The sequence below is a fragment of the Nomascus leucogenys genome, chromosome 18, assembly GCF_006542625.1.
Source record: "Nomascus leucogenys isolate Asia chromosome 18, Asia_NLE_v1, whole genome shotgun sequence".
In the NCBI taxonomy this organism is placed as follows: Eukaryota; Metazoa; Chordata; class Mammalia; order Primates; family Hylobatidae; genus Nomascus; species Nomascus leucogenys.
In genome coordinates, this window is record NC_044398.1 from 71,863,286 (window position 1) to 71,891,022 (window position 27,737).

Below are 27,737 nucleotides of genomic sequence, written 5' to 3' on the forward strand. Positions count from 1 at the left end.
CCACTGGTCCTACAGGATGGGGGCTAGTGGCACTCTCCTGGGCAGTGCCAGGCAAGTAGACTGTCATACAGCTTTACTGCTGTGGCTGCATCTCTGGGACCTGCTAGTGGACATCTGGCTTACTGCTGCTCAGAGGAGAAAGGTCACAGCCTTCCAAGGGTCCTTGGATATCCGGCGCTGCGCACCTGCATCTTGTCCACAGTGTCCCCCCTGGGGTGGGGAGGTGCCTCTTTCCTTTGTCTAGGGAGATGGTCTCCCCTGGACTCCCTTGGGGTCTCAGGACACAGCATTAAAATTGGCTTGTATGTTTAGTCATCTTCTGTGAGGCTGTACCTTTGTGCTAAAGGTCCCTCAACTAGAGGAGAAAAGACAAGCTTGACTCTCCCCAGAACTAGGAAGTTAACCTTGTATGAGAGTTGTACTGCTGGGGACCGCGAGGGACACCGGAAATAAACTCTGTCTCTGCTCTCAGAGAACTTTAGATGTCTCTCAGAGCGGCCACCACTTGGAGGGGAAAAGAGAGAAACTTCTGTCATTAAAGACAGTGCCCTGGGTCAGGGCCTTCACAGGCTGAGAGCTCTGTGAGTGCTTTCACTCGCCCTGTCCCCTGCAGACACCCAAGGTGCAGCTCATCTGCCAGCGAACGAAGGCATTCCAGGTATAGGTTAAAGTGGAATTTTGGCATTGGCAGAGTTAACATTCATAAATTCAACAACTTGTGTGTGCCCTCAAGGGCCCGTGGCAGGAGACGAGGTTGAATTGTGCTGAGGCACATATTTCCATCACATGGGGTGGGTGGGTCACTTCACTACTGAGAACTGGGTACCAGGGTTTCAGCAGTTTTGGGCTCTTGGTTCATCACCACCAAAGGCAGTTTGTGGGGGATCTTTATGTTTCAGCAGTATTTGAGAATCTGGGGAGTCATGAGCGGCTCAGGCTGGGTCTCCTGGTATGCAGGAGGTATCTGGTGGGGAGGGTGCTGGGGTCTGGGAATACCCCTCGCCACGCCACTTCCCCTCAAGCCCACAACCCTCTGGAGCCCTCAGGCTTGGGATCAGGCTCTTTCAGGCTCAGCCCCACCTGCCAACCAGGGGCGGGTGCAACCGTCCTCAAGATGCACACAGCTGCATTGTTTGCAGATAATTTAAAACCAATAATAAAATCGACTGTGAGTCAGTTTGCTTTTTGTTATCCCTAGGCCAGTAATTCTAAACAATGTCAGTGATAAAATAATCCTCCCACAAATCTTTTGTTTGTCCACTTTCTAAACAATTGCTGTGGTGACTATTGAATTTTAATTCTATACACTCATATACATCTGTGTGTATGTGTGTGTGTATACATATATACCATATATATACACATATACATATATATGCTTCAAATTAGCATAGTTAATTACTTATCCTTTTACTAATATTATATTCTATATGAAAGTTACTTAGGAGAACTTCCAGTAAGAAAGAACAGTTCAAGATGGTTCAAACTGGCTTCAGGCACAGTTTGTGTCTCCAGCGCCTGTGGTACTAAGTATGCCTGCATTTAAATAATCGATAAAGGATGATAGCACAGTAATTGTAAAGCCAAGACACAAAACCTGAGTTAATTTAATTCTGTCATTCTGCGCAACCACTTGGAATTTTAATTTGTGTTTAAAGTTTAGTAAATGCAAATTTTATTTCATATACGAGATATTTGACTGGATTTGAATAATATCTTGAAAATTAAAATTTATTCTGTTTAAATTATTATTTTAAAGCTAATGAATGAATCATGAGAGTAATAATAATTACTGATTATTACATGATTATCACTGAAAATAATTTTGTCCCATAGAGGAGGATACTAAAAAATGATCAGTTTGGGGAGTCAGATATGTTATTTTGGCCACTGTCCATGGTGATGCAGATGACAGAAATTGTTCCAGTTTATTGAAACAGGAAAGCATTAATAATCAGGTATTAATTGGCCTATGAACATTTTGGAAGTGCTGAACAAGCAGATTCTGATTGGAGCTTTCAGAAACAATTCCAGTTCATCGGATGATGCTCTGATATGATTGAGGGAAACTGTGTCCCCCACTGTCCATGGCAGAGCCCACCATTCCACCATGATTTGAGCCAGCAAAGTAAAGACCTCATGCTGTGCCTCCCAAACCACTGAACTGGCTCTCAGTTGAGGTCTCATGCAAGTGGCTCTGATTGGTGAAACCCAATCCCATCAGGAACCCTACCTGCAAAGGAGGAAGAGAAAATTAGTTTTTCATTTTCTGGTGTCTACAATGTAGACTGGTTCCTTGAGGAAGTTAGGAATGGAGGCTGAGCCAGCTGGCCTACAGCATCCTTCACATCTACCTAACCGAGTTTCTACACTTGACCTTTTGGTCTCTAGATGGGGAAGTACCTCCCCTGTCTGGCAGCCAGGCTCTGCCTCATGCTGGCTTCTGGAGAGAATGGCTGTCTCTGTAGTGAAGTGTGTTGAGCCCAGCTATTCTTTCCTTTTCTTATTTTTATTTTATTTTTTGAGAGGGTCTCATTCTGTTGCACAGGCTGGAGTGCAGTGGTGCAATCTCAGCTCACTGCAGCCTTGACCTCCCAGGCTCAAGCGATCCTCCCACCTCAGCCTCCCAAGTGGCTGGCACCACAGGTGCATACCACCACATCTGGCTATTTTTTTTTTTGTATTTTTTGTAGAGACAGTGTTTCATCATATTGCCTAGGCTGCTCTCAAACTTCTGAGCTCAAGCAATCTACCCGCCTTGGTCTCCTAAAGTGCTGGGCATAACAAGCGTGAGCCACTGCACCCAGCCTCAGCTCTGCCATTCTAATGCTGCCTCTTACCATACCCCTACCTTCCCACACCCCGTGGAACTTCTCTGCCTAGGCTCTCCAACTTGGAATCTTCTGCTGGTGCAGTGTGAGTAATAGCTCTAAATCTTCTCTCCCTCAGCACACAACCGTCTCTTGAGTAAAGGCTGCTTCAAAACTCCCACAGCTTTTTGTAATGCCACCCCTAAACTCTGCCCCCCACTAAAGTGCATGAATCTTTATCATTATTCTTTAATAGTAACTTTTTTGGGGATTCTTCTCAATACATATTTGCAGACTAAATATAACTCTTGTCCTCAAGGAGTTTTCACCATCATTCTCATAACACTAAAAATATTCTAATTTGCATCTATACTTGGGTCCCTAAATCTCAGCCCTCCTGTCTCTTGTAGGGGCAGTCGGTGTTTGTGGTGATGTTGGGACTGAGGAGTAGGTTCCACAATGACTAGGCTAGAGGGTGACCCTTCAGAGAAAGGCAGGATGCAACCTTGGCAGGGAAGTGCCAGGTGAGGCCTAGGGAGGTTTGAACCCTAAGTCTGTCCTGTGGCCCAGGACGCAAGGCCCACATCAAAGACTGAAGCTGCTTACAAGGTAGGAGGAAAGAACATGCAATGACCTGAAACTGAAGAGGCTGGATTTCTTTCTGTCACAGGCTCTTAATAGCTGTGTGACCATAGACTAGTCACTTCACTTCTCTAGGGAAGAAGGTTACTTCCAATGAAGATGGTTATTTAGTTCTGAAGTAGTGGGACTAGGAGAAGAGGTGGCACATAAGGAAGGAGGAAGCAAAGTTTATGATGCTGGCGTATCTCCCTCTGGACTGCCTCTGGAGGAAAGCCCTGAGACAGCACAGATTCCCCACACGGCAGGCTATGCCTTGCTCTACCCCACCCTGCCCTTTGCCACCATCAGGGCACTCAGAAGGAAATACATCCAGAATCCTGAGCTCCAATGTGAAGCAAAACCAAGGATGGAAGTGGGCCTGGCAATATCTGGGCTAGAAGTCACATTTCCTCATTTCCTTTTGAACATGGAACCCTTTTCCTGAAAGGGTTTGTTCTCTTCAAAGCACAGTTTCCCAGTGTCTGTCCTGCAAGGACACTTTCACACACACACACACACACACACACACACACGTATCTATAAAATTGATTTAATTTCTTCCTGGGTTCTCATTTACCAAAATAACAAACCAACTAGGAAGTCTCTCCAAAGGAGAACATGGTCAAGATCAGACTCTTCTCTAAAGATACAGCTAATTCCAGCCAGCACATTAACATTCTAAAGTTAAGAGTGCATTGTGAAATGTAAATCGATGTGACATTGTCAAACAAAATGACCTGTGGGCTTGGGAGGTTGGTGCGTGTAGGAAGAGGCCGAAGTGTGCATCTTAATCTTGATTTCCTTTGGGAATATTTCCTCCACTGTGTTCCTGACTCTGATTATGTTCTTGTGCAATCAAAATAGCTCTAGTCTCCAGGGCTGGACAGTTCCTTTTTCTTTCTTTCTTTTCTATTCTTTCTCTCTCTCTCACTCTTTTTGTCCCCACAGGACAAATTATTGTTGTTTTGATCAGTGACAACTGTTTGATTTTTTCAGCTATAAGTATATACATGTGCACAAAATCCCATCCTATTAGGAAGAAAAGGATTGGATTTAAAGTCCTGCTTGTTGTATAAATTATTTAATACACAGGGGCCTTAGAAAACCAAAGTTCAGCATTCAGGGGTTCAGGGGTTGACCTCAAAATGGCATGAACAATCCAATAGGCAAGCACCAGGTTTCTTCATTTATATCCATAATCACAGGATATGATGAAGCCTTTGGCCTTAGGAAAATTTCAGTTGGGATTTGTATTTAACAGCAAGCTTATCTTTGGCTTGGCTTTAAATGGATAGTAGGGATAGTGTAAGCCAGGTAGTAACAGAAGCTCTGAATTACAGTATAAGGTCTGTCTCTCCAAGCTCTTCTTCCCCATCTATAACATCATTTGGAAACTTCTCTTTTGCACAGTGTCATAGCCATTTTTTGGATCTTGAACCACAGCCTAGTATTCAGAGTATCCATCCGTCTCCATATCTGGACTTCACTCAGACACTCCCTAAGCTCTCTCTCAATTTCTTTAGCTATGTACTTCAGTGAACTGCAAACAAACAGATCATTTTCCTGATGGTGATAAGGTGGTAATAGACTTTACTTCATTGCCTGGTGCCCTTCAGATATGCTTCCTACAAAACTCCTCAGCAGAACAAATATAGTTACTGAATTTGGTTACTGGTACACAATGAAATAACAGTGAAATAACATAGTTACATGGTTATAATATAGTTAAATCATGCAGCAAGTTGCACACAATAGAAAATGCAGTTAGGCAGAGAGAATGAAATTAAGGGTTAGAGGTAAAAGAGAGGATGTATCTTTAAATGTGATCTGAAATGAAAAGCAGACACCCCAGAAAGGACAAAGATGTCACTAGATGATGCCTGAAGAAACTGCTTCTCTTGTCAACTAAAGCAAGACTGGGTAAGGACAGTGGGAAGGGCATGTTCAATTGGCTGTATAGCTGATTTTGTATAGCCCTTCTTCCCCCCTCCACTGTGATCATACTGATTTAGTCCTTATTAGCTCTTTCCTGGCCTTTACAATTGCTAAATAGCTGATCTTCCAGTTCTCTTCTGATTTATCCCACAAAGCACTGCCAAATCAATTGTCCTTTAACACCACTCTGATTATATCATCCTTCTCTCCCAAATCCTTCAAGACTTCTCATTACTTACCGAAGTAGAGTAAGTAGCACTTTCTTAGCTTGGCATTCAAGGCTCTTTCTTCTAGCTGTACTTCTCAGAGTGAAGCAGCACATCAGCATCACCCGGGAACTTGTTTAAAGTTGCAGAATCCCCGGCCCCATCTTAGACCCATTGAATAGGAATCTGCATTTTATCAAGATCTCCAGGTGATTCATATGCACAGAAAGCTTGAGAAGTGCTCTAGCCAAACTAAAATACTTAGCAAATATTTTCTTTCCTATTTCTGGTTTTTCCCTATGCTACTATATCAACTTTTACATCATCTTTGCCTATCCACACATGGGACCCTTTTATGATCATCTCAAATGTTATCTCATCCACAGAACATTTCCCCATTATCCCATGGATCAGGCAGACTGATCTTCAGAATGCCTACTCTGACCTTTATAAATTGAACTTCCCCCGATGAAAGGGTAGTTTTATTAAACCTCTTGACTTGGTCCTTTTGGCCATAGAGAGTTGGTCCATTTGGATAATCAACATTAGAGCAGTTCAGCTAGAGGCCACCCAGTAACCCAGAATGTGGTCACATGAAATGTGAGTAGTGACAATACAATTTTCTCTCCATTTAAGAATTTAAATAAAGCAGCGATTACTAACACTAAACACAGGAGATAGAGTCAAGGTCATGAGAGGTTATGTGCAAACTACAGTTATGAGGAAACAGAAACTTTGAGTAGCCAAGCTGGTAAAGACAGGAGGATGGAGCAAACCTGTGGACATGGTAGACATGCGATGAGAGAAAGACAGAGGAGATGGAGAGAAAAATGGGTTCGCAGATCTGTGCAAGTTCATGATGACTTTTCTCTGCCAGGTCATAGGTTCTTATAATAACATCTTCTAATCCCCATTACTTGAGAAAAATTACATAAATGTCCATTACTGGCAGCCAAGGTACCCTAGTTTAGATCCCCAGGTGGAGCTGGCTCCATCCCTGGCCTTCTCTTTGAGACTGTGGTCCTCATTCTTGTTGACGGTTTCCCAGGCTTACATTATAACACCTGTGATGCTATAAACCTCAGCTACTAACAAATAGTAATAAGATTGTGTCCTCTCAGTTTTTGAGCACTAGCAAGGTGCATGCTTAGAAATAATCATAGGATTGATTCAAATTGAATTCTAGGGAAGCAAAGCATTAAAGTAAAGGGAGGTGATAGGATTTATCATTAATAAGGCCAACTGAACTGTGGAGTGGTCAGCGTTTTTTTGAAATCTCTGGTGCATTGTACCAATCAAGCCAAAGAGCCACAATCTAGTGTGTATTTTTAATGCAAGCTGTTCGATGTCGTAGCAGCAAAATTAATAATACCTATCTCTCAGAAACCTGATCTCAGCTGACGCTATTTTATCAGGAAAATAATTTCTTATAGTTAGTTGGATGTACAAAACACATGTTTCCAGCTGGTCAGCAATCTTCCTTCTTAACTTTTAATCTGCTCCAGGCTGTTCCTACAGATTACTGGACAAATGACATTTTGAGAATTATGGGTCTCTGCAGGTTGAAGGAGGCAGCTTCATTGCCACTATTTGGAGGGTTGCCTCCCACTGAAGGTCAGTGTGGGTCTGTGCTTGTGTGGGCCTGGTGGTATATGCAGGGGAGCTATGTGCACTAAGGGAAATGGTTTTGTGTATGCATGCTTTTCTTTTAGTGTGGGTTATCAAGCTGAACCTTAAAAGTGTCATTATACTTGTTCAGAAGGGAGGCAGAGAGGGGGCCCTAATTTTACGAGTACATGGGGATTTCTTTCCCCTCTCTTAAGTCTCTCTTGAAGAACATCACGCTCCAAATCCGGAGGCTTCATCTGCTTTAAAGCTGGAAGCTTCTTCTTTAATGGCTTTGTGACTCACAGGGCTCGGGTGATGGTTGCTTTTTCTGTGTATAGAACTATAATCCTTCTCAATTATCAAAGACATAAATTACTATTATTTCCTTACCAGATCGAACATCTTGCTTAAATATGTGAAAGAAAAATTGTTGGTTGTCTGGTGAATTTTCCTCTTGGAAAAACTGCCTATTCTTAATCTACAAGTTCAATGAAAGTTCAAAAGTTTATCAGTGCAAACTCTATATTCTAATAATTCATCAACCAGCTTCTACATCCACATCAGTAGACTCCAGGTTGAGACGTTTTTGTCTTTTCTCCCATGTAAAAGTAATCAAACAGCACATTTCCTGGGCATATCACAAAAACCTATTGATCATAATCAGAGCACAGATGGTATGAGAGAGCTTGGCTGACACACAGGCCCTGATGTCAATCACAGGAACAAATTGATTTTGACTGCCCGGTCATGATTCTTCTACCCCAGCAGAATTCCATTCAGTGCTGTGTTTGGAGAATTTTGAGCAGACAGCATTTCTGAAGGGGTGTCATAGTCCAAAGTTATCATAGAGGTAAACTTGATTACTGCAAAAATGGTGATTTTAATGTACTTCATACTTACTGTTACCACAAGAAGGTCAATATCTTTCTCCTGCGTTGAAAGAGCTCTCATCAATTTAAAATTTGTCCTGATTTATGTCTGCTAATTAGGGGAAAGGAAAATACTGATTTGCATTCTTCTATGACAGTATGCAGTGCCATTACTACTTTTCTCCAACTGGATTTGTTTTCTTACTCATTTTTAAAAACTTAATTATTTTCTTTTTTAAAGATGCCAAATCGATGTTTATTTCTAAATTTTACAAATTATTCTCTTTAAAATTTCAAAACAAATGAAACTTTCACCAAATTTGTAGTTCACTTGCACTCCATGGATCTAAATCCCTCATTTAATTTTCTTCCCTTTCCTACACTTCTTATGCTAAGCAATACTTATTTTATAAGATTCTTAAAAAACAAAAACCCTGATTATTTTCTGTACAGAAGTACCCCGCTTTCCTGCCTCTTTACCTGGTACATGTTATTTGTTCCTTCCTTCCTTCCTTCCTTCCTTCCTTCCTTCCTTCCTTCCCTCCCTCCCCACCTCCCTTCCTTCCTCCCTCTCTCCCTTCCTTCCTTCTTCCCTCCTCCCTCCCTCCCTCCCTTCTTTCCTTCCTTCCTTCCTTCCTTCCTTCCTTCCTTCCTCCCTCCCTCCTTCCCTCCCTCCCTCCATTCCTAATCCTGGGGTTATCCCTGCTGCAGGGATCCCTGCCATCTCTACATGGGAGCTCTGTGCAGGCAGGTGGCCTATATGTAAATCATGTTAAGTAAAACCTAATAATTTTCATTAAAATTATTAAAGCACTTATACTATCAGTCTTTCCCTTATGACCTGAGCATAGATAGGTATGCTGGAGAATAATGCAGAAAGAGAGGGCCAATACCTCCCAATACCATTGTAAAATCCTCTGTGAGAGCCAGGTAAGAAGGCACCTTCTTTGATACCATCCATTACTGTCTATTACTTTACTGCTTCATACATCAAGGCTGCCAGGACAAGTTCAACAGGGAATGGGTCTGACTCCATCAGGGAAGGGGTTTGGAATTTGAATGAGGAATGGCTTGGAGACCAGCCTGTTCTGTCTTTATCCCAGCCCCAGCCCCAGGAATGTTTTCCACCTGGTCCTTCTTTCTTGTCATTTAGCTATCCTACACCTTTTCTCTCAAATTGCTTCCTACCTATGCCCTCTCACCGATATGGAGAGGGGAGCTAGGCAATGATGCTTTCGTGTTACTTGTCTTTAAACACCGAAGCCTGCTCTACAGCCATTGTTGATTGAACCAAAAGTGGACATTTCTCTCAAGGGGAACCAATCCATGGACTGGTCTAATCCAACTAGATGCCTCATCTCCAGAATTCAAGTCAAGAGATACACGACCTGAAATCAGATACTGTTGGGTGCTTGGAATCAAAGGCATATTGGTCCTGGAGGAATCAAAGTTCACCCAGGCCTGGGTCAGCCATTTTTGGCCATGTTTACTCTGATGAGTCAGTCAATGGACAAAGCTCGTCCATGAAGAAAAGAAACAGATCAAAGCTGGCAAAGAGATGAGAGACTTCAGGCCCCTGTCAGGAACAGAAGAGTAACCCTGGCTCTGGGGTTTGCAGTATCAGACTTGTCAGAATTCCTGTGGCCCAGGTCCCCTAGCTCTTGTCCTGGAATGCTCTTACGCTTGCCTGCAGTGCTTTTGAATTGGTCCTTGCTTTTCTTAAACTGGCTCGAATGAGTTTCTATTCTTCACAACCAAATACGCTTTGTCTAGAAAGTCTCCTGTTGGAGAGATTCAGATGGGGAATTTCAGTCTCCTTCATCGCCCTAGTTCAGTGTATGGAAACTCTAGGAGATCACGTGCTCTCTTCCATCCAGCTGAGTGCAGTTTCACAAGAGAGACTATGCTGGGAGAAGAAGGTGTTATTCTTTAAGTGTTCAAATCTCTCAACTTCACCTTCAAAGTCCTTGGCACTCATCCTCCACCTCTCGCTCTGATGATTGTCCTGCTGTGGCTCTGACCACTCACTTAAACTATTGCTTTATTAATTGTTCCCACTGGTAGAAAAAAGTTGGCAACACTTTTTCTTTTGGCTATTTTTCCCATTGAGAGATACAGTCTAATTCCCATTCCCTTGAATATAGGCTGGCCTTCAAGACCTGCTTAAACATCCGAATGTGGTAGACATGATGTTTGGGTCTTCTAAGGCTAAATCACAAGAAACCTTGCAACTTCTGGCTGTGACTCTGGGAACAATCTCTTGGAAGCCTCAGCTGCCTTGTAAGAAATCCTACTACCCTGAAGTTGCCATACTGTGAGAAGCCCTAGACATGGGGCAAATAATAGGGAGTGAGGAAGGGGGAGGGAGGGAGAGACAGAGAGAGAGAGAGAGACCACAGACTCCAAGCACCAAACTTATGAGTGAAGAAGCCATGTTGGAAATGGACCCTAGTGCCATGTAGAGCAGAGATAGGCCACCCAGCCGAGCCTTTCCTGAATGACTGCAACACAAAAATTGTGAGCAAGATAAAATTTTTGTTTTAATCCACTTAGTTTTGAGGTAATTTGTCACACACCAACAAAGAACCAGAATATTCCTAGTCATCTCAGAGGTATTTCAGCCTCCTTCCATTTCCGTGTATCATTCTCTAGCCCAAGGACACCCTCTTCCTTCTTCTCACCTCTATATCTTTTGATGATCAGGACAAGAATCTCCCTTTCTGTGAGGCTTTTCTGATTTCTCCTGTCTTCTGCAGCATGTTTGGCCAAAGCTACTCTTGGAACCCTTAGCTTGGGCAATCTTGTGTGTCTCTTTGATATGTTTTAGACTGTTGTGTCCCAAATCCCCAAGGGCAGAGCCTATTTCTTGCTCCTTCTTCTTTTTTTTTTTTTAATCCCTCTACATTTTGGCAGAGCCCTGAAAAGAAACAATTCAAACAGTGTTGAGACTCCTAAATACTGTTGTCTTGAGGCTAAATAGCCCTAATCTCTTTAATCCAAATTTATATTGGCACTAATCAAAGGCTTGTCTGTCCAATTACACATTTTCAATTAGGTATTTAGATTAAATTAAGTAAATTGAGGTCGCTTTTACTTTTTATTCTCAGATTGCATGTAGACTTTAAACATTTGGGGTGGTTGGGAAAAAAACCCCAAGGAGAACAGAAAGAAATTCCCATGTAATGGGATAAATAATGGGCAGAATCAAATGACATGCTGTAGGTCTGTTTGCTTGTCAACACATGCCTGCATCATTTATGGGAGGTCAGGGTCAAACTCTACATTTATAGTTTTGTTCTAGCTCGGGTGAGTGTCTTTTAACTGCTTCACCTCTTTCTAAAACCTATTTTGTTTGGACTTCTCCCAGCCCAACACAATGAACTCTCCCACGTTCTCAGGACATTTTTTTTTCATGTTCATTTTCATTTCCATGTACCCCTTGGCTTCTCTTTCATACGCAACATTCTTCTTTGCAGTGTTCAGAAATCTCATTAGCCTCCAACCTCCTCAATTAGGCAGAACAAACATGTATTACTCCAAATTGCCCTGCACTGCGGTAGAGACAGAGTTCAAGCAGAATGTTGGCCCACCACCCAAGGATTTGACCACGGAAGTTTACTTCCCTTCAATCAAATTGAGATCACATCTTCCTGTAGTATTCTATGTCAGTAATGAAGCTCTTATCTTCAGTTCTCAAAGGATCACTGTTTCCTTTTCTGTATATATTTGTTTGTTTTACTCGTGGTGAGTACTTACCTATTATTGTATGTGTATCATTCATTTGTGGAATCATCTGCTGTCAGATTTTCCCATTTTTCTTAATAGATTAAGAAACTATTAACAAGAATCTTAATAGATTAAGAAACAATCACAAAATCAGCCACGTATCTGATAGCAGAAGAACCATATTGAGATGCAGAGATCTTTTTAAATGGTGCAAAAGAGAAGGGACACGTTTAAAATGCTCTCCTTCTTGAATGATTCTGTTTAAAAAACTGTGAAGTTATTGCACTCCTCCCTGGAAATTACAACTGTATAAATTCTAACTTTTCCCAGTGCTCAGGCACACGAGAGACAGGGAACATTCACCACATTCTATTCGTGTTCATAGGTCGTGACTAAGATAAATAGATTTTAGAGAAACATTGATGTGGGTGTGCTCCAAGTGGGAGGAATTTCATGTTCCAGTCTCCCTGCTGAACACCTAGAATATTAGAGGCTTTGTGAAGTTTGTGCTTGACTCCTTTTAAAGGAGGATATGACTGAGGTCATGTGTGATAAATCTCTGACACGACTGTGTGGAGGAATATGTATCTGAGCAGAGAGAAGCAAAACAAGCTGAAGTGAAAAGTTCAAATGCATGAGGACATTCTTATAAGTAAGAGGCAATTGAGGGGATGAGTAGTAGCTTTTACAGAGGAGGTGGCTAAGAATCCACATTTCAAGCAGGAATGCCCCGAGCCTTCTCTTTCTCATCTGTTGTCAGTTATACCACCACACAGGGACATACACAGAGAGCTGATTTATACTTAATATCCAATCTGCTGCAAACTGTTCACTTCTTTTCATTAGAATGCTCACTTATGACATAGTCTTCAGTTCCTTAGCAACAAACTGTCATGTCACCCTGGTGAAATTCTGGTCAGCTGAGAGGAAAAGGAAATGTTGAATGGTGAGGGAGAAAATCTTTATTTTAATCACAAATGTGTATGTATAAGAGCTGAAAAGACAATACGAAAAGGCAGGTCAAGGAAGCTACATTTGAACAAGTGTTTTTGATTAAGGTTTATGTGGGCACAGAAGTCCCCTTTAAGTTCCTTTTTATTGAATAATTTCCCTTTGATCCTTGAGTAACTAAAAGAAAACTCAGCACTTGACATTAACCTGGGACTCAGAGCCCCATGGTGGGATTCTTTTGCCTGCCTGCTCCAGCACAAAACAGCCCTGACCGGCACCATGGGAGCACATTCATCTTTATTTCCCAGCCGGGCTTTTCCTCTTCCCCTCTCTCCTGGGTGAGAATGGAGGACAGTCAGCTGAAGAACTCATTCTATGTGTACTTTTTCTTTGCTTGCGATCAACTTCAAAAGAGGCTGGTCGGGAGACACCAATGACAATGTAAGAAGCTGAAGATTGTCCCGGGAAGTATGGCCCCAGAAAAAGAGCAGAGATGACCAGACACGGGAGGTGTTGAGAATTCTATCTTTTCTCCCTGTTTTAATTGTTAGGAATGATATAAAAATCGTCCTTTATTTTTGGCTTTGTGGATAAAACCAAATCATTGAAATGAGAGCATAATTAAAAGGGAAAAATGCAGAATTCTTTTTTAAAAAAGATAGATGAAGATAGAGAAAGAAAACGAGAGAGAACCCGAGCAAACAAAGATTATTTAAACAACTTGGAGCATGCTTTTTTTTAAAAAAAAAACCAAAAAGCAAAAAACAAAAAACAAAACCCTATCAGTGCCATTTACCTGAATTCCCAGTTTCTGTATTTAAATGTGTGATCAGTCATTCAGTTCCAATACAGACATGATGTTTGAAGGCCACTTTGTAATGGTTTTACCCTGGTTCAGATTATTTGCAATCCAGGGGGAAAATGTGCATTCTGTGCAAAAGCAAATAGAAAACATATCTGAGCACAAATCAAAAGAATGATTACCACACTCATGCTCTGTACCCATTACGGGGTCCCCAAGGCTCTCATTCTGTTTGTCTTGGCACTTTTTCTTTAGCTGCTCTGGTTGGACTGGGTGGGAAAAACAACAACAACCCACAAAACCCTAGGCAGAGAATGAGGCTGGTGGAAATGGGTAACATGAAAAGATGTGACATCCTTTAAGGGCTTGGCACTTCAGACTTCATTGTGGGAGAAGCTGCTTGGGGAGACCTCCTCAAGCTCCCATGGAGGTCGTTGCTGAGTGTGTGTCATGAAATGCCTGACCATTAGCGGGAGGGGCAATCCTGCTCTCATTTCAATCTCTAGCAAGCTGTCACTCAGTGGGTAATGAAAAATGGCATTTGCACAAAGTGGAGAGAAAAAGCATTGTTTCTATAGCATATTATACTTTCCACTGCTCAGGGAACAACATTTCATAACCTATAAAAAGAATTATCTGTATAACTTACTGTGCATGGCAGAAAAGTTGCAATGTGGCTTTAAAAGAGCTGCCTCCAACTGCAAAACACACTCTATCTCTCCCACTCTCCACTGACAGAATAGCCTGTGTTTATAAGCAAATCCACTCAACCCCTTAATGATGACCTAGAATAAACATCTGACATGCACTAGCTTTCAAGCTCTTCTATGTTTAGGCATGAATTGTTCATTTCTATGCCTTTTGTATCCAGCCTGAAGGAAAGACAAATGATACAAGGGATGATTTACATTATCAGTGGAGGCAGAGGTTATGTCTGTGTTTATCTGATCCTCTTTTATTGTGTAACTAACAGTGAGATAACCAGCCTGGTGCACAATGACCATTCAATTTGAGCCACCCACCCTATGTCCATGTTGACTTTAATTTTTAAATATATTAAAAAGACAAGCTCTTGTATAGTAACACAAGGTTTATTTGGTTCAGGCAGGCATGTAGGAAAGGTATGGATTTCTCATTTAGTGTTAGGCTTCCTCCACACTTACCTTTCCATAAAGCCTGCAAGAGTATTGCCACTGGGGCTTCCTCTCCAATTGCACTGGGAGAATTGGTACTCCACTTTACGAGGATGATGTGGATGCCCAGCTCTGGTTGATCCTGTACTCTTAGTAGAGCATGGGAAACTTGGAACAAATTTACCTAGCATCAGAAAAGACCACAGGGAGTATGCGTGAGCCTGGAGAACAGGTAAGCTTGCTTTTCCTCGAAGAAAAATCCAGTCACCTCAAAAACAGTCAGTCTGGCTTGGAAGATAATTTCATGAAACCAACCATAGGCCGTCAGGGCAACCTATACCACAATGGAACATAGTGCCCCAAGATGGTATTCACTAAATATCCCCTTTGGGGAAAACTACCCATTCTTATGTAGTAGGAATTGATTTCTAAAGGGAAAAAATGCTTTTAAACTCTCCAGGATCTGTCTAGTCATGGGGGTGCCAATCTTTGAAGTCATCTTAATCTCACCTGCAGGGGATCTCTATGGAACTCATGGAGATGGAGTGGTGGTGGAAGATAAGCTCATGGAGATAGAATGATAGTGATGGTGGAAGATAGGATGGTTCCATATATCAGGTCCTATGCCCTTCTTTGAATTGGCTCAAAGTATATGCGGTCAGATGAAAGAAACACACTCCACCTCGTTGCTCTGAGGAAACTATAGAACCTGGACAGAATGTATAAGGAACACAAAAATTAAATAGTAGCAAGCAAATGGAGGAAAAAGGCCAGAATTTGGAGTATCACTGAATTTATGGTGAGTTTATTATTTTTCCTCTCTGAGATCTCCCATTCTGAACACAACATGGCCTGAAAGCCAGAAGTGGGCACCAGGGAGCAGAGAGAACTCCAGGAGAAGATGGTTCAAGGAGCGGGAGATTCTAACTCTCAGAAAGCGTGCAAAAATCCATTAATACTTTTGTATTTTCTCTGTTCACTCATACCCCAGCCCCCAAGCAATCTCTTAATGGCAGTAATAGGAACAAAGGAAGCAATGAAGAATAGAATCAATGAAATTGAAAACAGAAAAATAACAGAGGATAAACAAAGAACCCAAAAGTTGGTTCTTTGCAAAGATCATTAAAACTGATGAAACTGATAGGCCTTTAATAAGATGAAGTGGAGTGGGGGAGAGAGGAGGATGAGGAGGAGGAGGAGAAAAAGGAGGAGGAGGAGGAGAAAAAGGAAGAGGAGGAGGAGGAGGGAGAGAGAGAGAGAGAGAGAAAGAGAGAGACTAGTATTATTGATATCAAGAATGAAAGAGAAGATACTGCTATAGGTCCTACATACCACAATAAAAAAACAAGCATCAGGGAATACTACAAACAACTCAATAAAAAAGAAAGCATCAGAGAATACTACAAATAACTCTACGCACATAAATTTAACAACTGAGAAGAACTATACCAATTCCTTGAAAAGCCCAAACTGTCGGGACTCTCAAGATAAAATAGATAACCTAAATAGTTCTATAACTATTAACAAATGGAATTTGTAGTTAAAATTCTTCTGAAAAAAAAATCTACAGGGTACAGATGATTTCACTCATTAATTCTTCTAAAATTTAAAGAAGAAATGAGATCAACTCTACACAATCTCTTCTAGAAAATGGAAGAAAACACTCCTAACTCATATTATGAAGCCAGCATTAACCTGATATCAAACACATATGTTTTGTCTCATTGATTTTTGCTCTATTTTTTATTGCTTTTTTCCCCTGCTTGCTTTGGGTTTTTCTCTTTCTAGTTTCTTCAGGTGAAGGCTTACATTGTTGACTTAAATCCTTTCTTTTTTCCTAACATTATTAAATGTTTTAAATAAGCATTTAATGTAGAAATGTTCCTCTAATCACTGCTTTACCTGCATCTGCATCTTATAAAGATACATACAAAAAAAGATAATAAACACAAAGATAACAAAAAAAACCTACAGAGCAGTATTCCTGATTAACATAAGCACAAAAAACTCTTCAACATATTAGCAAGTCAAATCAAGCTATACATAAAAAGAATTATCATACCATGACCAAGTGTAATCCACTATATTAACAGTTTAAGAACCTAAATCACACATTCATTTGATTTGCTGCAGAAGAATCACATGACAAAATTCAACATCTATTCATGATAAAAACTCTTAGAAAATTGGAAATTGAAGGGGACTTCCTCAAACAATAAATAGCATGTATAAAAAACTAGCTGACATGAAGCTTAATGATAAAAGATTATGTACTTTGCTTCTAAAGAAGGGAACAAGACAATCTCCATACTCACTACTCCTATTCAACGTTGTGCTGGGAGTTCAAGCAAGCACAGTGTTGAACATAAAAGACAAGAAAGACAACAGATAAAAAAGATAACTAAAATAAGTGAGTCATATATATTGGAAAGAAGGAAATAATACTGTCCCTATTCACCATGTGTCATATATGTCTATGAAGGCAATTCCAAGGAATCTACAAAAAAGTCTCCTGGAACAAAGAAGTGAGTTTAATGAGATTGCAGGATACAAGGTAAGTAAAGAAAAATTCATAATATTTTTATGTAATAGCAATGTATAATTAGAAAACAAATTTTAAAAATTTATAGTAGCTTTGAAAAGTGAGATATTTAGCTATAAATATAACAAAACACCCACAGGATCTGTGCAAAAAAACTACAAAATGGTAATTACAGGAATCAACAATGACCTGAATAAATGAAGAGGCATACCCTGTTCGTGGACTGAAAAACTCAAAGTTGTAAAGAGGTCAGTTAGCCTCAGATTGATCTGTAGATTTAACACAATTCCAATCAAAATATCCTACCTCGCATTTTTGTAAGTAGAGACAAGCTGATTCTAAAATTTATATGGAGACTATCCATTCTCCATTGTGCATTTTTGTCACTCTTGTTGAAGATCAGATGACTGTATATATGTGGATCTATTTCTGAATTCTCACTTCTGTTCCATTGATCTGTATACCTGTTTTTATGCCAATTACTGTTTTAATTATTGTAGCTTTGCAATATACTTTTCAATCAGGAAGTGTGATATCTCCAGCTTTGTGCTTCTTTCTCAAGACTGATTTGGCTATTTGGAGTCTTTTGTGGCTTCATGTGAATTTTAAAATTGTTTTCTCTATTTTTGTAAAAAATGCCATTTGGGATTTTGATATGAATTACACTGACTCTATAGGCCACTTTTGGTAATAGGGACATTTTAACAATATTAAGTCTTCTGATCCATGAATACATGATATCTTTCCGTTTGTTTATGTATTCTTTCTTTCATCAATGCTTTATAGTTTTCAGTACATAACTCTTTCATCTCCTTTGTTGCCTATTCCTAAGTATTTTAATTATTGATGTTATTGTAAATGGAATTGTTTCTTAATTTCCTTTTTGGATAGTTCATTATTAGCCTATAGAAATGCAACTGATTTTTGTACCTGCAACTTTATTGAATTCATTTATTAGTTCTAATAGGTTTTTGTGGAGTCTTTATGGCTTTCTACACATAAGATCATGCCATCTGTAAAGAGGTAATTTTATTTCATCCTGTCTGATTTGGATGACTTTTATTTCTTTTTCTGGCCTGGCTAGGACTTCCTGTACTATGTTGCATAGAAATACTTTTCAGTGCTATGTTGAGAGTGAGCATCCTTGCCTTGCTGATCTTACAGGAAAAGCTTTTGTTATTTTACTATTGAGTATGACATCACTGTGAGCTTTTAATATACAGCCTTTATTATGTTGAGGTAAATTCCTTCTATACCTAGTTTGTTGAGGGTTTCTTTTTTCACGGAAAGGTTTTTAATTTTTGTTAAATGCGTTTTCTACATCTATTGGGATGATCATGTAATTTTGAATCCTTTTTAAATGTCCTGTATTACTTTAATTGATTTGCATATGTTGAACCATCCTTGCATCCCAGGGATAAATCCTACTTCATCATGGTATATGGCTTTTTAAATGTATTAAAAAGACTGTATGTATACATGTGAAAGAATGAAATTGTACCCTTATCTGACACCATACATATAAATCAATGCAAAATGGGTTAAAGATTTAAACATAAGACCTGAAACTTTAAAACTCCTGGAAGCAAACATTGAGGAAAAGCATCATGACATTGGTCTTGGCAATGATTTCTTGGCTATGACATCAAAATCACAAGCAACAGAAGCAAAAATAGACGAGTGGGACTACATCAAACTGAAAAGATACTGTATAACAAAGGAAACAATCAACAGAATGGGAGAAAATATTTGTATACCATATTCTGATAAGAGTTTAATATCTAAAGTAAGATTTAAAAGCACCATCAGCTGAATAGCATAAAAATAAAATAACCCAACTAAAAAATTGGCAAAGAACCTTGAATAGACATATCTCCTAAGAACATATACAGAGATATCTGCATTTCCATGTTTGTTGCAGCATTATTCATAATAGCCAAGATATGGAATCAACCTAAGTGTCTATCAGCAGATGAATGGCTAAATAAAAGGTGGTATTTGTACACAATGGAACATTATTTAACCTTAAAAAAGAAGTAAATCCTGCCATATGTGACAACATGAATGAACCTGGAGGACATTATGCTAAGTGAAAGTAGCCAGTCACATAAAAACAAATGGCTGTATGATTTCACTTATATGAGATATCTAAAATAGCCAAATACATAAAATAAGAGAGTAGGACTGCAGTTGCCAGGGATAAAGAGAAGAGGGCAATGAGGGATTCATCTTCAATGGGTATGAAGTTTCAGTTATGCAAGACAAATATGTTCTAGAGATCTACCGTACAATATTGTGCCTACAATTAATATTGTGCACTTAAAAACTTAAAAGGGTAGGTATGTTGACATGTTAAGTGTCCTTACAACAGTAAAAGAAAAATACATCTGTTACAAACATTTAAAAAACAAAAAGTAAAGTCATAAAAAGTTTATATGAAAATTCAAAGCAATTATTTTAGTATTTTAAAAGGGAATAAGACTGGAGGAATCACACCACCCGATAATAAGACTAATTATGAAGCTAGAGTAATTAAGACAGTATGGTATTGACAAAGGAAAAGGTTCAGGATTGTTGGAACAGAATAGAGTCTAGAAATAGACCCCAAAACAGACAGCTAATTGATTTCTGACAAAGGTGCACAAACAGTTCAATGGAGAAAGAATAATCTTGTCAACAAATGGTATTAAAACAATTGAAAACCTATATGCAAAAAAAGAACCCTGACTTAAACCTCACAATTCATACAAAAATTAACTCAAAATGGAATATAAACTTAAATGTAATAGGTAAAACTATAAATCTTTTAGAAAAAAACCTAGAAAAAAATCTTTATGATCTGTTATTATGCAGAGTTCTTAGACATGACACCAAAAGCACAATTTATTTTTAAAAATTGACAAATGGACTTTATCAAAATTAAGAACTTTCACTCTGTGAGAGATCTATCTTGGAGAATGAAAAGTCAATACACACACTGGGAAAATATATTTTCGAATTACCTATCTGGCCAAGGACTTGTATCTAGAATATGTAAAGATTATTCAAAACTTAACATGAAGAAAACAGATAACCCACTAAAAAATGAGCAAAGGTTTTGAACACATCACCAATGAGCATATAAGGATGGCAAATAAACACTTAAGTAGATGTTCAATATCATTAGTCATAAGGGAAATATAAATTAAAACCACAATTAGCTACCACTACAAATGTAGTGCACTTAAAAACTTAAGAGGGTAAGTTGCCACCACAAATGTAGTGATAGCTAATTGTGGTTCTAACTTCTACCTATTGAAGTAAAAGAAAAATGTTGACAACACAAAGTGCTGGTGAAGATGTAGAGCAAATGAAAGTCTCACACATTGTAGGTGGGGCTGCAAAATGCAGCATCCATCCTGGAAAACAGTTTGGAAGTTTCTTACAAAGTTAAACATGCACTTACCATATGACCCAGCAATCCTGCTCCTGGGTGTTTAGCCTAGAGAAATGAAAACTTATGTTCTTATGAAAGCCTACAGATGAATGTTTTTAGCAGCTTTTTTTTTTTTTTTTTTTTGAGGCCAAGTCTTCTCACTTTGTTACCCAGGCTGGAGTGCAGTGTCATGGTCATGACTCACTGCAGCCTCGACCTCCATGGCTCAAGTGCACACCTGGCTAATTTTTGTATTTTTTGTAAAGATGGGATTTCACCATGTTGCCCAGGCTGGCCTCAAACTCCTGGGCTCAACTGATCCTCTCACCTTGGCCTTACAGGCATGAGTCACTGTGCCTGCCAAAAGCTTTCTTCCTAATTGCTCAAATCTGGAAATACTGTAAGTGTGCTTCAACGGATGAATGGATAAACAAACTGTGGTACATCCATACATTGGAATATTTACTCAGCAATAAAAAGCAACAAGTGGATGAATCTCAGAGGCCTTTGAAAGGCATTATGCATGAAAGAATCCAGTCTCAGCTGGGCGTGGTGTCTCACGCCTGTAATCCCAGCACTTTGGGAGGCCAAGGCAGGCGGATCACGAGGTCAGGAGATCGAGACCATCCTGGTTAACACGGTGAAACCCTGTCTCTACTAAAAATACAAAAAATTAGCCGGGCGCGGTGGCAGTTGCCTGTAGTCCCAGCTACTCAGGAGGCTGAGGCTGAAGAATTGCTTGAACATGGGAGGCAAAGGTTGCAGTGAGCTGAGATCACGCCACTGCACTGCAGCCTGGGTGACAGAGTGAGACTCCATCTGAAAACCAAACAAATAAACAAACAAACAAAAAAAGGGATGCCATGAGGGAGTTTTTTAGGGCAATGGAATTGTTCCGTATCCTGATCGTGGTCGTGGTTTTATATGTATATTATACAATGACTGAAATCCGTAGACCTGTAAATACATACAGATGCAAAGTCAGTTTTACTCCATAATGATCACAAAAGTAATCTAGGGAGCATAGCTGTGAAGTCTTCCCTAATAGGTCCTCCCAACCTCCTTCTCCTTAGGGGGTCCAAGGCCTTTCCTTCCTCTCCTTGCTTCTGGATTCTGTCTCATAGTGCTGTTCTGTTTCCCTCCCAGTCTTGGCACCACCAGGCTGTAGCGCTCCATCCAGGTCTTGTCTGGGGCTGTGGCTCTGTGGCTTTGTTCCACACTCTTCTTAGTCAAGAACAGCCACCAAAATCTATTGGGTTTTCAGCCAGTTCCCTCAACAAACAAGCAAGATACAACAAAAACAGAAGTCATCTTTGATTTCTCTTTCTTCTACCTCCATATCCCATTTATTAGTGAGTATTGCCAGTTCTGCTTTCAAAATATGTCCTGAACCTAATCCCTGCAGCCACCTCTGTCTGGGCCACTGCCCATCTTAGGCCTTAGCTACTGCAACAGGGTTCTATCTGGTCTCCCTGCTTCCACTTCTTCCCTGCTATTGTCTATTCCCAATGCAGCAATCAGAGTAATCCCACGAAAACACATACCATGTCATTTCTACTTACAGTCCTCGAAAATCTTCCCAGTGTATTTAGAATAAAAGCCAAGTACCGTCCCACGGCCTCCGCAGGGCTGGCCTCCTCCCCCTGCTTCCTCTGGTATTGTGCCCTGGCCACGCTGACCTTCTTGCTCTTTCCAGGATATGTCATGCTTATTCCCACTTCAGTGCTATTTTCTCTGCCTGGAACTGGCTTATCCCAGAAATCTGCATGGTTGCTGCTTCAGATATTTCAAGACTCAGCCCTAAAGTCACTTCCTCAGAGACCGCTCCTCCGCCCGTTTGTTTCAAACAGCCTCCCCAGCCTTCCAGTCTCTCTCTAGCCCCTTAACCTGATTTATCTTCTCTCAGCACTTAACCACCTCGTGCAAGGTTGCTGGCTTCCCATGGCGACATAGAATCCATACTCCTTATTACGTCCTAGAAAGTGCTGTGCGACCTGGTTCGCGCCTCCCCTCTGACATAACCCTCTGCTCCTGAGGGGCAATTTCCTTTGCCATGCCACTCCCTGTGCACCCCTCCAGACACACTGACTTCCTTGTGTCCCACAACAAAGCAAGCATGCTTCCACCTCGGAATCTTTGCATTTGTGATTCCATCTCCCCGGAATGTTGTTCCTCCATAGAGCTTCCTAGCACATTCTCTGCTCAAATGACACTTAATCAGACTTTCTTGACCATCGTATATAAAATAGCAAGCCCTGCATCATTCTGTACTCCTCTTATCCGTCTTATTTTTCATGGCATTTATAACTACCTGGTGTGTGTATAGCTATTTATCTGTTATGTGTTCTTAGCTCCCTGTACTAGGCTGTCAGCCTGCAGGGAGCCATGACTTTGTTTTGTCCACTATTGTCTTTCTCTGTGAGTCTCAGCCTCATTCATACCAATGTTGCTTTGAGGATGGCTGGGTGCAGGGAGGCACTGGAGTACCAAGAGCCCTGGAGAGACCCCTGGCCATGCGGCTGTTGTTCCTTGCCTGTCTCTCTCACCTGCATGTAAGCTCGACATTGGCGGTGACCGAGAGGCAGGGCCCAGTGCATAGTGGGTGCTCAAGAATAGTTGTAGAATGAACAAATGAATGAATAAATGATAGAGGCTTTTGGATATTTAAAAAGGATGTTTTGGCTTTTAAAAGGAACTTTCCATGTTTTAAAACCTAAATGCAGAATAATGGTATGAATTGGCCAGTGAGGAATTACCTTATGTGAAGTTTCCTGCTAACATTTAAACATTTTCCCCTGCATAGTAAGACTTTTTGATGTCTTTCCATTGTTCTTAGGGTCATAATGCACTTTAAGATGGCTCCTGCCCCTTTGTCAGCCCACTTTCCCTTGCTCTGGGTCTCAGTCACACAACTCTCCTTTCAATTCCTCCTACCCATGTTCCCTCCCAGTCCGGGGCCTCTGCCTGCAAGGCTTCCTCTGTCTGGATGCTCTGGCCCCCACCCTCCCCAGAGTTAACTCCTCCTCACCCTCCCCATCTCTGCTAAAGCCTCAGATCTTCAAGAGAAGCCCTCCCTGACACTCAGGCAAGGGTGATGTGCCCTCAAATCACCAGGTACCTCTGATGTACACCCCAGATCACAGGTGTGGCCTAACATGTGTTTGTGTGATTATATAGGTAAGGCTCCCAGGAGGGGGAACTGGGTCTGCCTTTGCTTCACCATTAACTTCTCTGTAAACTACCACTTCTGGAAACAGAATAGGCTTTTAAAAAAATATTTGTAAGGCCAGGCACGGTGGCTCACGCCTGTAATCCCAGCACTTTTGGAGGCCGAGGTGGGCAGATCACGAGGTCAGGAGATCGAGACCATCCTGGCTAACACGGTGAAACCCTGTCTCTACTAAAAATATAAAAAGTTAGCTGGGCATGGTGGCAGGCACCTGTAGTCCCAGCTACTCAGGAGGCTGAGGCAGGAGAATGGTGTGAATCTGGCAGGCAGAGCTTGCAGTGAGCCGAGATCGTGCCACTGCGCTCCAGCCTGGGCAACAGAGCAAGACTCCATCTCAAAAAAAAAAATTTGTAAAATGAAAACATTACTTAATTAATGATATAAAAGCGACTTTTTTTTTGTATAGCCTCAATTTTAGCATAATGCAGTGAAGGTAATTGTTAAAACAAAAGTCAAGGAAACCCATTAAGCTCTTAACCCCCGGGTACTGTTAGAAGATGAGAGATGCTGTGGTGTAGACAAGCTAGGACACAGGGCAGGTGAGTTTCCAGCGGCAGAGAGAGGAGATGAGCTTCACAGCTGCTAAGACCTGTCCCTCTGACTTGGGCAGGCATCATCGTTATTTGAAAGTACAACAGGGCCAAACCTTCAATCCAGTAACACAGCTGGTGCTCAGATTTTTTTTTTTTAAACAACATCATGTGGAATTTTCTTTATGTCTTTCTACTAAAACTCAAAGGATAGGAATAAGAATAGAAGAGATCATTGAAATCAGCTCAACATAAGGTAACCTTTGAGCAGTCAGCTGTGTCCCACTGTGAACTGCCTGGCCTCGAGTGTGTGTGGGGGAGAAGGGGGTGCAGAGGTCAAGGTGTCTGTCCTTGTCGGGGATGGTGTGGAGGTGATGGTGTCAGGGATGGTGCTCTCAGGTCAGGAGGAACAGGATCTGTCTGGTGACCTTTAACATGCCTTTCCACCTGGAAACCCCTCAGAGTTTTTGCTCATCCTTTGTGTTAGTCAAAGCTTAAATCCCCTTCCTTACCTAACCTTTGCTAGAAAGATGAAATCAGTATTTGCCTGGCCTGCTGCTCATTGGAATCACATGGGGAAGAAGCCTAGCACCCACTTGAGACTAGTTAAATTAGAATATGTGGTGTGGGGCCCGGATATAGGTATTTTTAAAAAGCTCCTAAGTAATTCTAAAGTGCAGCCAGAGTTGACAGCCACTGTAAAACAGGTAGTGCTGTGGACAGGTTTCCTTTTTCCTTCTCCTCTGGTGCTCACTCGGTTCTCAGGCTGAATCAAGCTTGGCCAAGCCGTGGCCCACAGGCTGCAGGCAGCCCAGGACAGCTTTGAATGCGACCCAACACAAATTCATAAACTGTCTTAAAACATAATGAGATTTTTCTGTGATTTTTTTTATTAGCTTATCAGCTTTCATTAGTGCTAGTGTATTTTATGTGTGGCCCAAGACAATTCTTCTTCCAATGTGGCCCAGGGGAGCCAAAAGATTGGCCACCCCTGGGCTAAATGATCATAATGTGTGGCAGGCAGACTTCTGAGATGGTCACCAACAATCCTGTCTCCTGGCATTCCTGGCCTTGTGTAGGCCCTGACTCCTGGAGTGCACACTGGACTTGAACTCAGGTCCACTTAACCATTAGAGTAAAATGGCTAAGACTGTTGGAAGAGTGGGGAAGGAGAGCTAAAGAGTCCTGCATGAACTGAAATTTGAGTGCTTAATCTGCAGTTATCAATGACCTCCGTCACCGCAGGTCCCTCCCCCAGCTCTAACCCCAACCCAAGGGGGATGTCTTAGGGCTTGTTGGCCCTTTGGTGCCCTAAGTATCCTGGATAGAACCTTTCTTCAAGGTTCTGCCCTTCTCCTTCTTTTGATCTTCTTTTGACCTCACCTGCCGGTCTGAACTGGGAGCTGGCATGGCATCTCTGTCTCTCTCAGCTAGAGAAAACCATCCTCTCATAGCAGAGCCAATCAGAAAAATGTTCTCCGTAGTGTGGCTTGGGAGCTCCTTCTCTGGATCATGATTACATTCATTGCCACGGTGTGAACTCAAGCACCAGGGGCCAAGGTCTTTCCAGGAGCCCTGGGTCTGGCAGTGGGCTCCTCTGGCAGAGCCCACGTGTCTTCTCTTGGACGGAGAGCAAACCGAGCCTTTCTGACCCCTGGGGCTGTTGGCATTTCTGTAGTGAAGTTTGGATTGCCAGGCCAATCAGTGCCCACTCCCTTAAATCTGCCCCTAGCATCCAAGGAGCTGCTCTGGGAATTCTGTTCCATGTCCCCAGTTTCCCCCACCCCCAGAGGCCAGCAGCCCTTTTGTTGGTTTGGCTCTCAGCTTAGATCATTGAAGCGATTTCAGCTCCAACTGGGCAACACTCAGCATTTCATTTATGTCTTGGCAAGGTTACCATGTTATTACTTAACTGTGCCGCTGCTACTCAATAAGTGGGAACTGATTGAAATAACCACAGGAGTTGCTGGGTTCCCCTAATTTTAGCACAGAGTTAAAGCTCACTCCCACAGTTGGAAGTTAAAATAGGCTGCCAGCCCACAGAAATGCCCACCCACCACACCTAATTGTCACCCCACAGATGCCTGTCATGGAAGGAAACATGGAAGGCTGGAGAGAAGTTCTTAGAAGCAAGTTCTTCTCCTCAGTGGATGCCTGAGGTCATTTTGGCCAGGCCCAATTTCTTTGAGACTGTAAGCCTGGAGAAATTTGCATGACTGCTTTAGAGACTCCTGCTTTCTTCCCTGGTTTGTCTGACAGGCAGTCGAAGCACAGAGTGCACATTAGAACACTGTAGAGAACAGAAGCTCCTGTCTGGGGGTGCCTCCTTAAATGACTCATTCCTGGAGTCCAGATGTGGGGAAGGCAAAGACCCTGAGAAATCTATGTAATTTGGAAAGCAGAAAAGAGACCTAATCCAAGTTAACTTGCTTTCTCTTGGTGTCATAGCCACCAACCACAACCCAATGACACCACTTGAAGAAATATTTGAAGTAAATGGCATCTTGTGAAACTTCCCCCATCCCAGAACACTCGAATTGTTTTTGTGTTTCTTGCTATTGAAAACTAGATGTTACTAGATATGTTCTGAAGGCTTCTATGAAAAGTTATTTCTCATAGTGAGCCTGCTTCTTAATATTTCTCATCCCTGTGCAATTTTGTGTCCTTTGGTACCTACTTTAAGTTATAATCTGCTCTTAACATCTTAGTACAGCATAGTTGACCAGATCGTCAAGGGCAAAGTAGGGGATTAGAATTTGGAGATTTTTAGAGAAATGGAAAGGCTTTCTCTGCAAGGTGTTTCCCAAGGGGACCCTGGGCAGCCTCCAGAGTTCTTGGCAGTGGACAGATCCCAGTCTCCCAGGCTTCATGGCCTCACAGCTGGACTGTGTGGGAGTCTCCTGGCACTGGTTTTGGTGATTAGCATCAGATTAGTCATCTTTAGAGATCTCTTCCTCCATGCCTGTCTCCTGCCCAAAAATGTCTGTGACTTTCTACTGCCTATAGGATGAAATCCAAATCCCCTAGGCTTTCTTTCTTTTTTCTCTCTCTTTCTCTTTCTTTCTCTCTCTCTTTCTCTTTCTTTCTTTCTTTCTTTCTTTCTTTCTTTCTTTCTTTCTTTCTTCTCTCTTTCTTTCCTTCCTTCTTTCTCTTTTTCATTTTGTCACCCAAGCTGGAGTGCAGTGGCACAATCATGGCTCACTGCAGCCTCAACCTCCTAGGTGCAAGTGATCCTCCTGCCTCAACCCCCTAAGTAACTACAGGTGCATGTCACTACGTGTGGCTAATTTTTGTACTTTTTGTAGAGATGGGGTTTTGCTGTGTTGCCCAGGCTGGTCTCAAACTCTTGAGCTCAAGTGA

The 27,737-nt window shown here is 41.4% G+C and overlaps 1 protein-coding gene across 2 annotated transcripts in view; it reads left to right on the top strand.

Annotated features, from left to right (window-relative positions):
- Positions 1–27,737, top strand: part of LOC101176418 — a 109,213-nt gene that overhangs the window by 64,989 nt on the left and 16,487 nt on the right. The gene's annotated exons all lie outside the window — the stretch shown is intronic.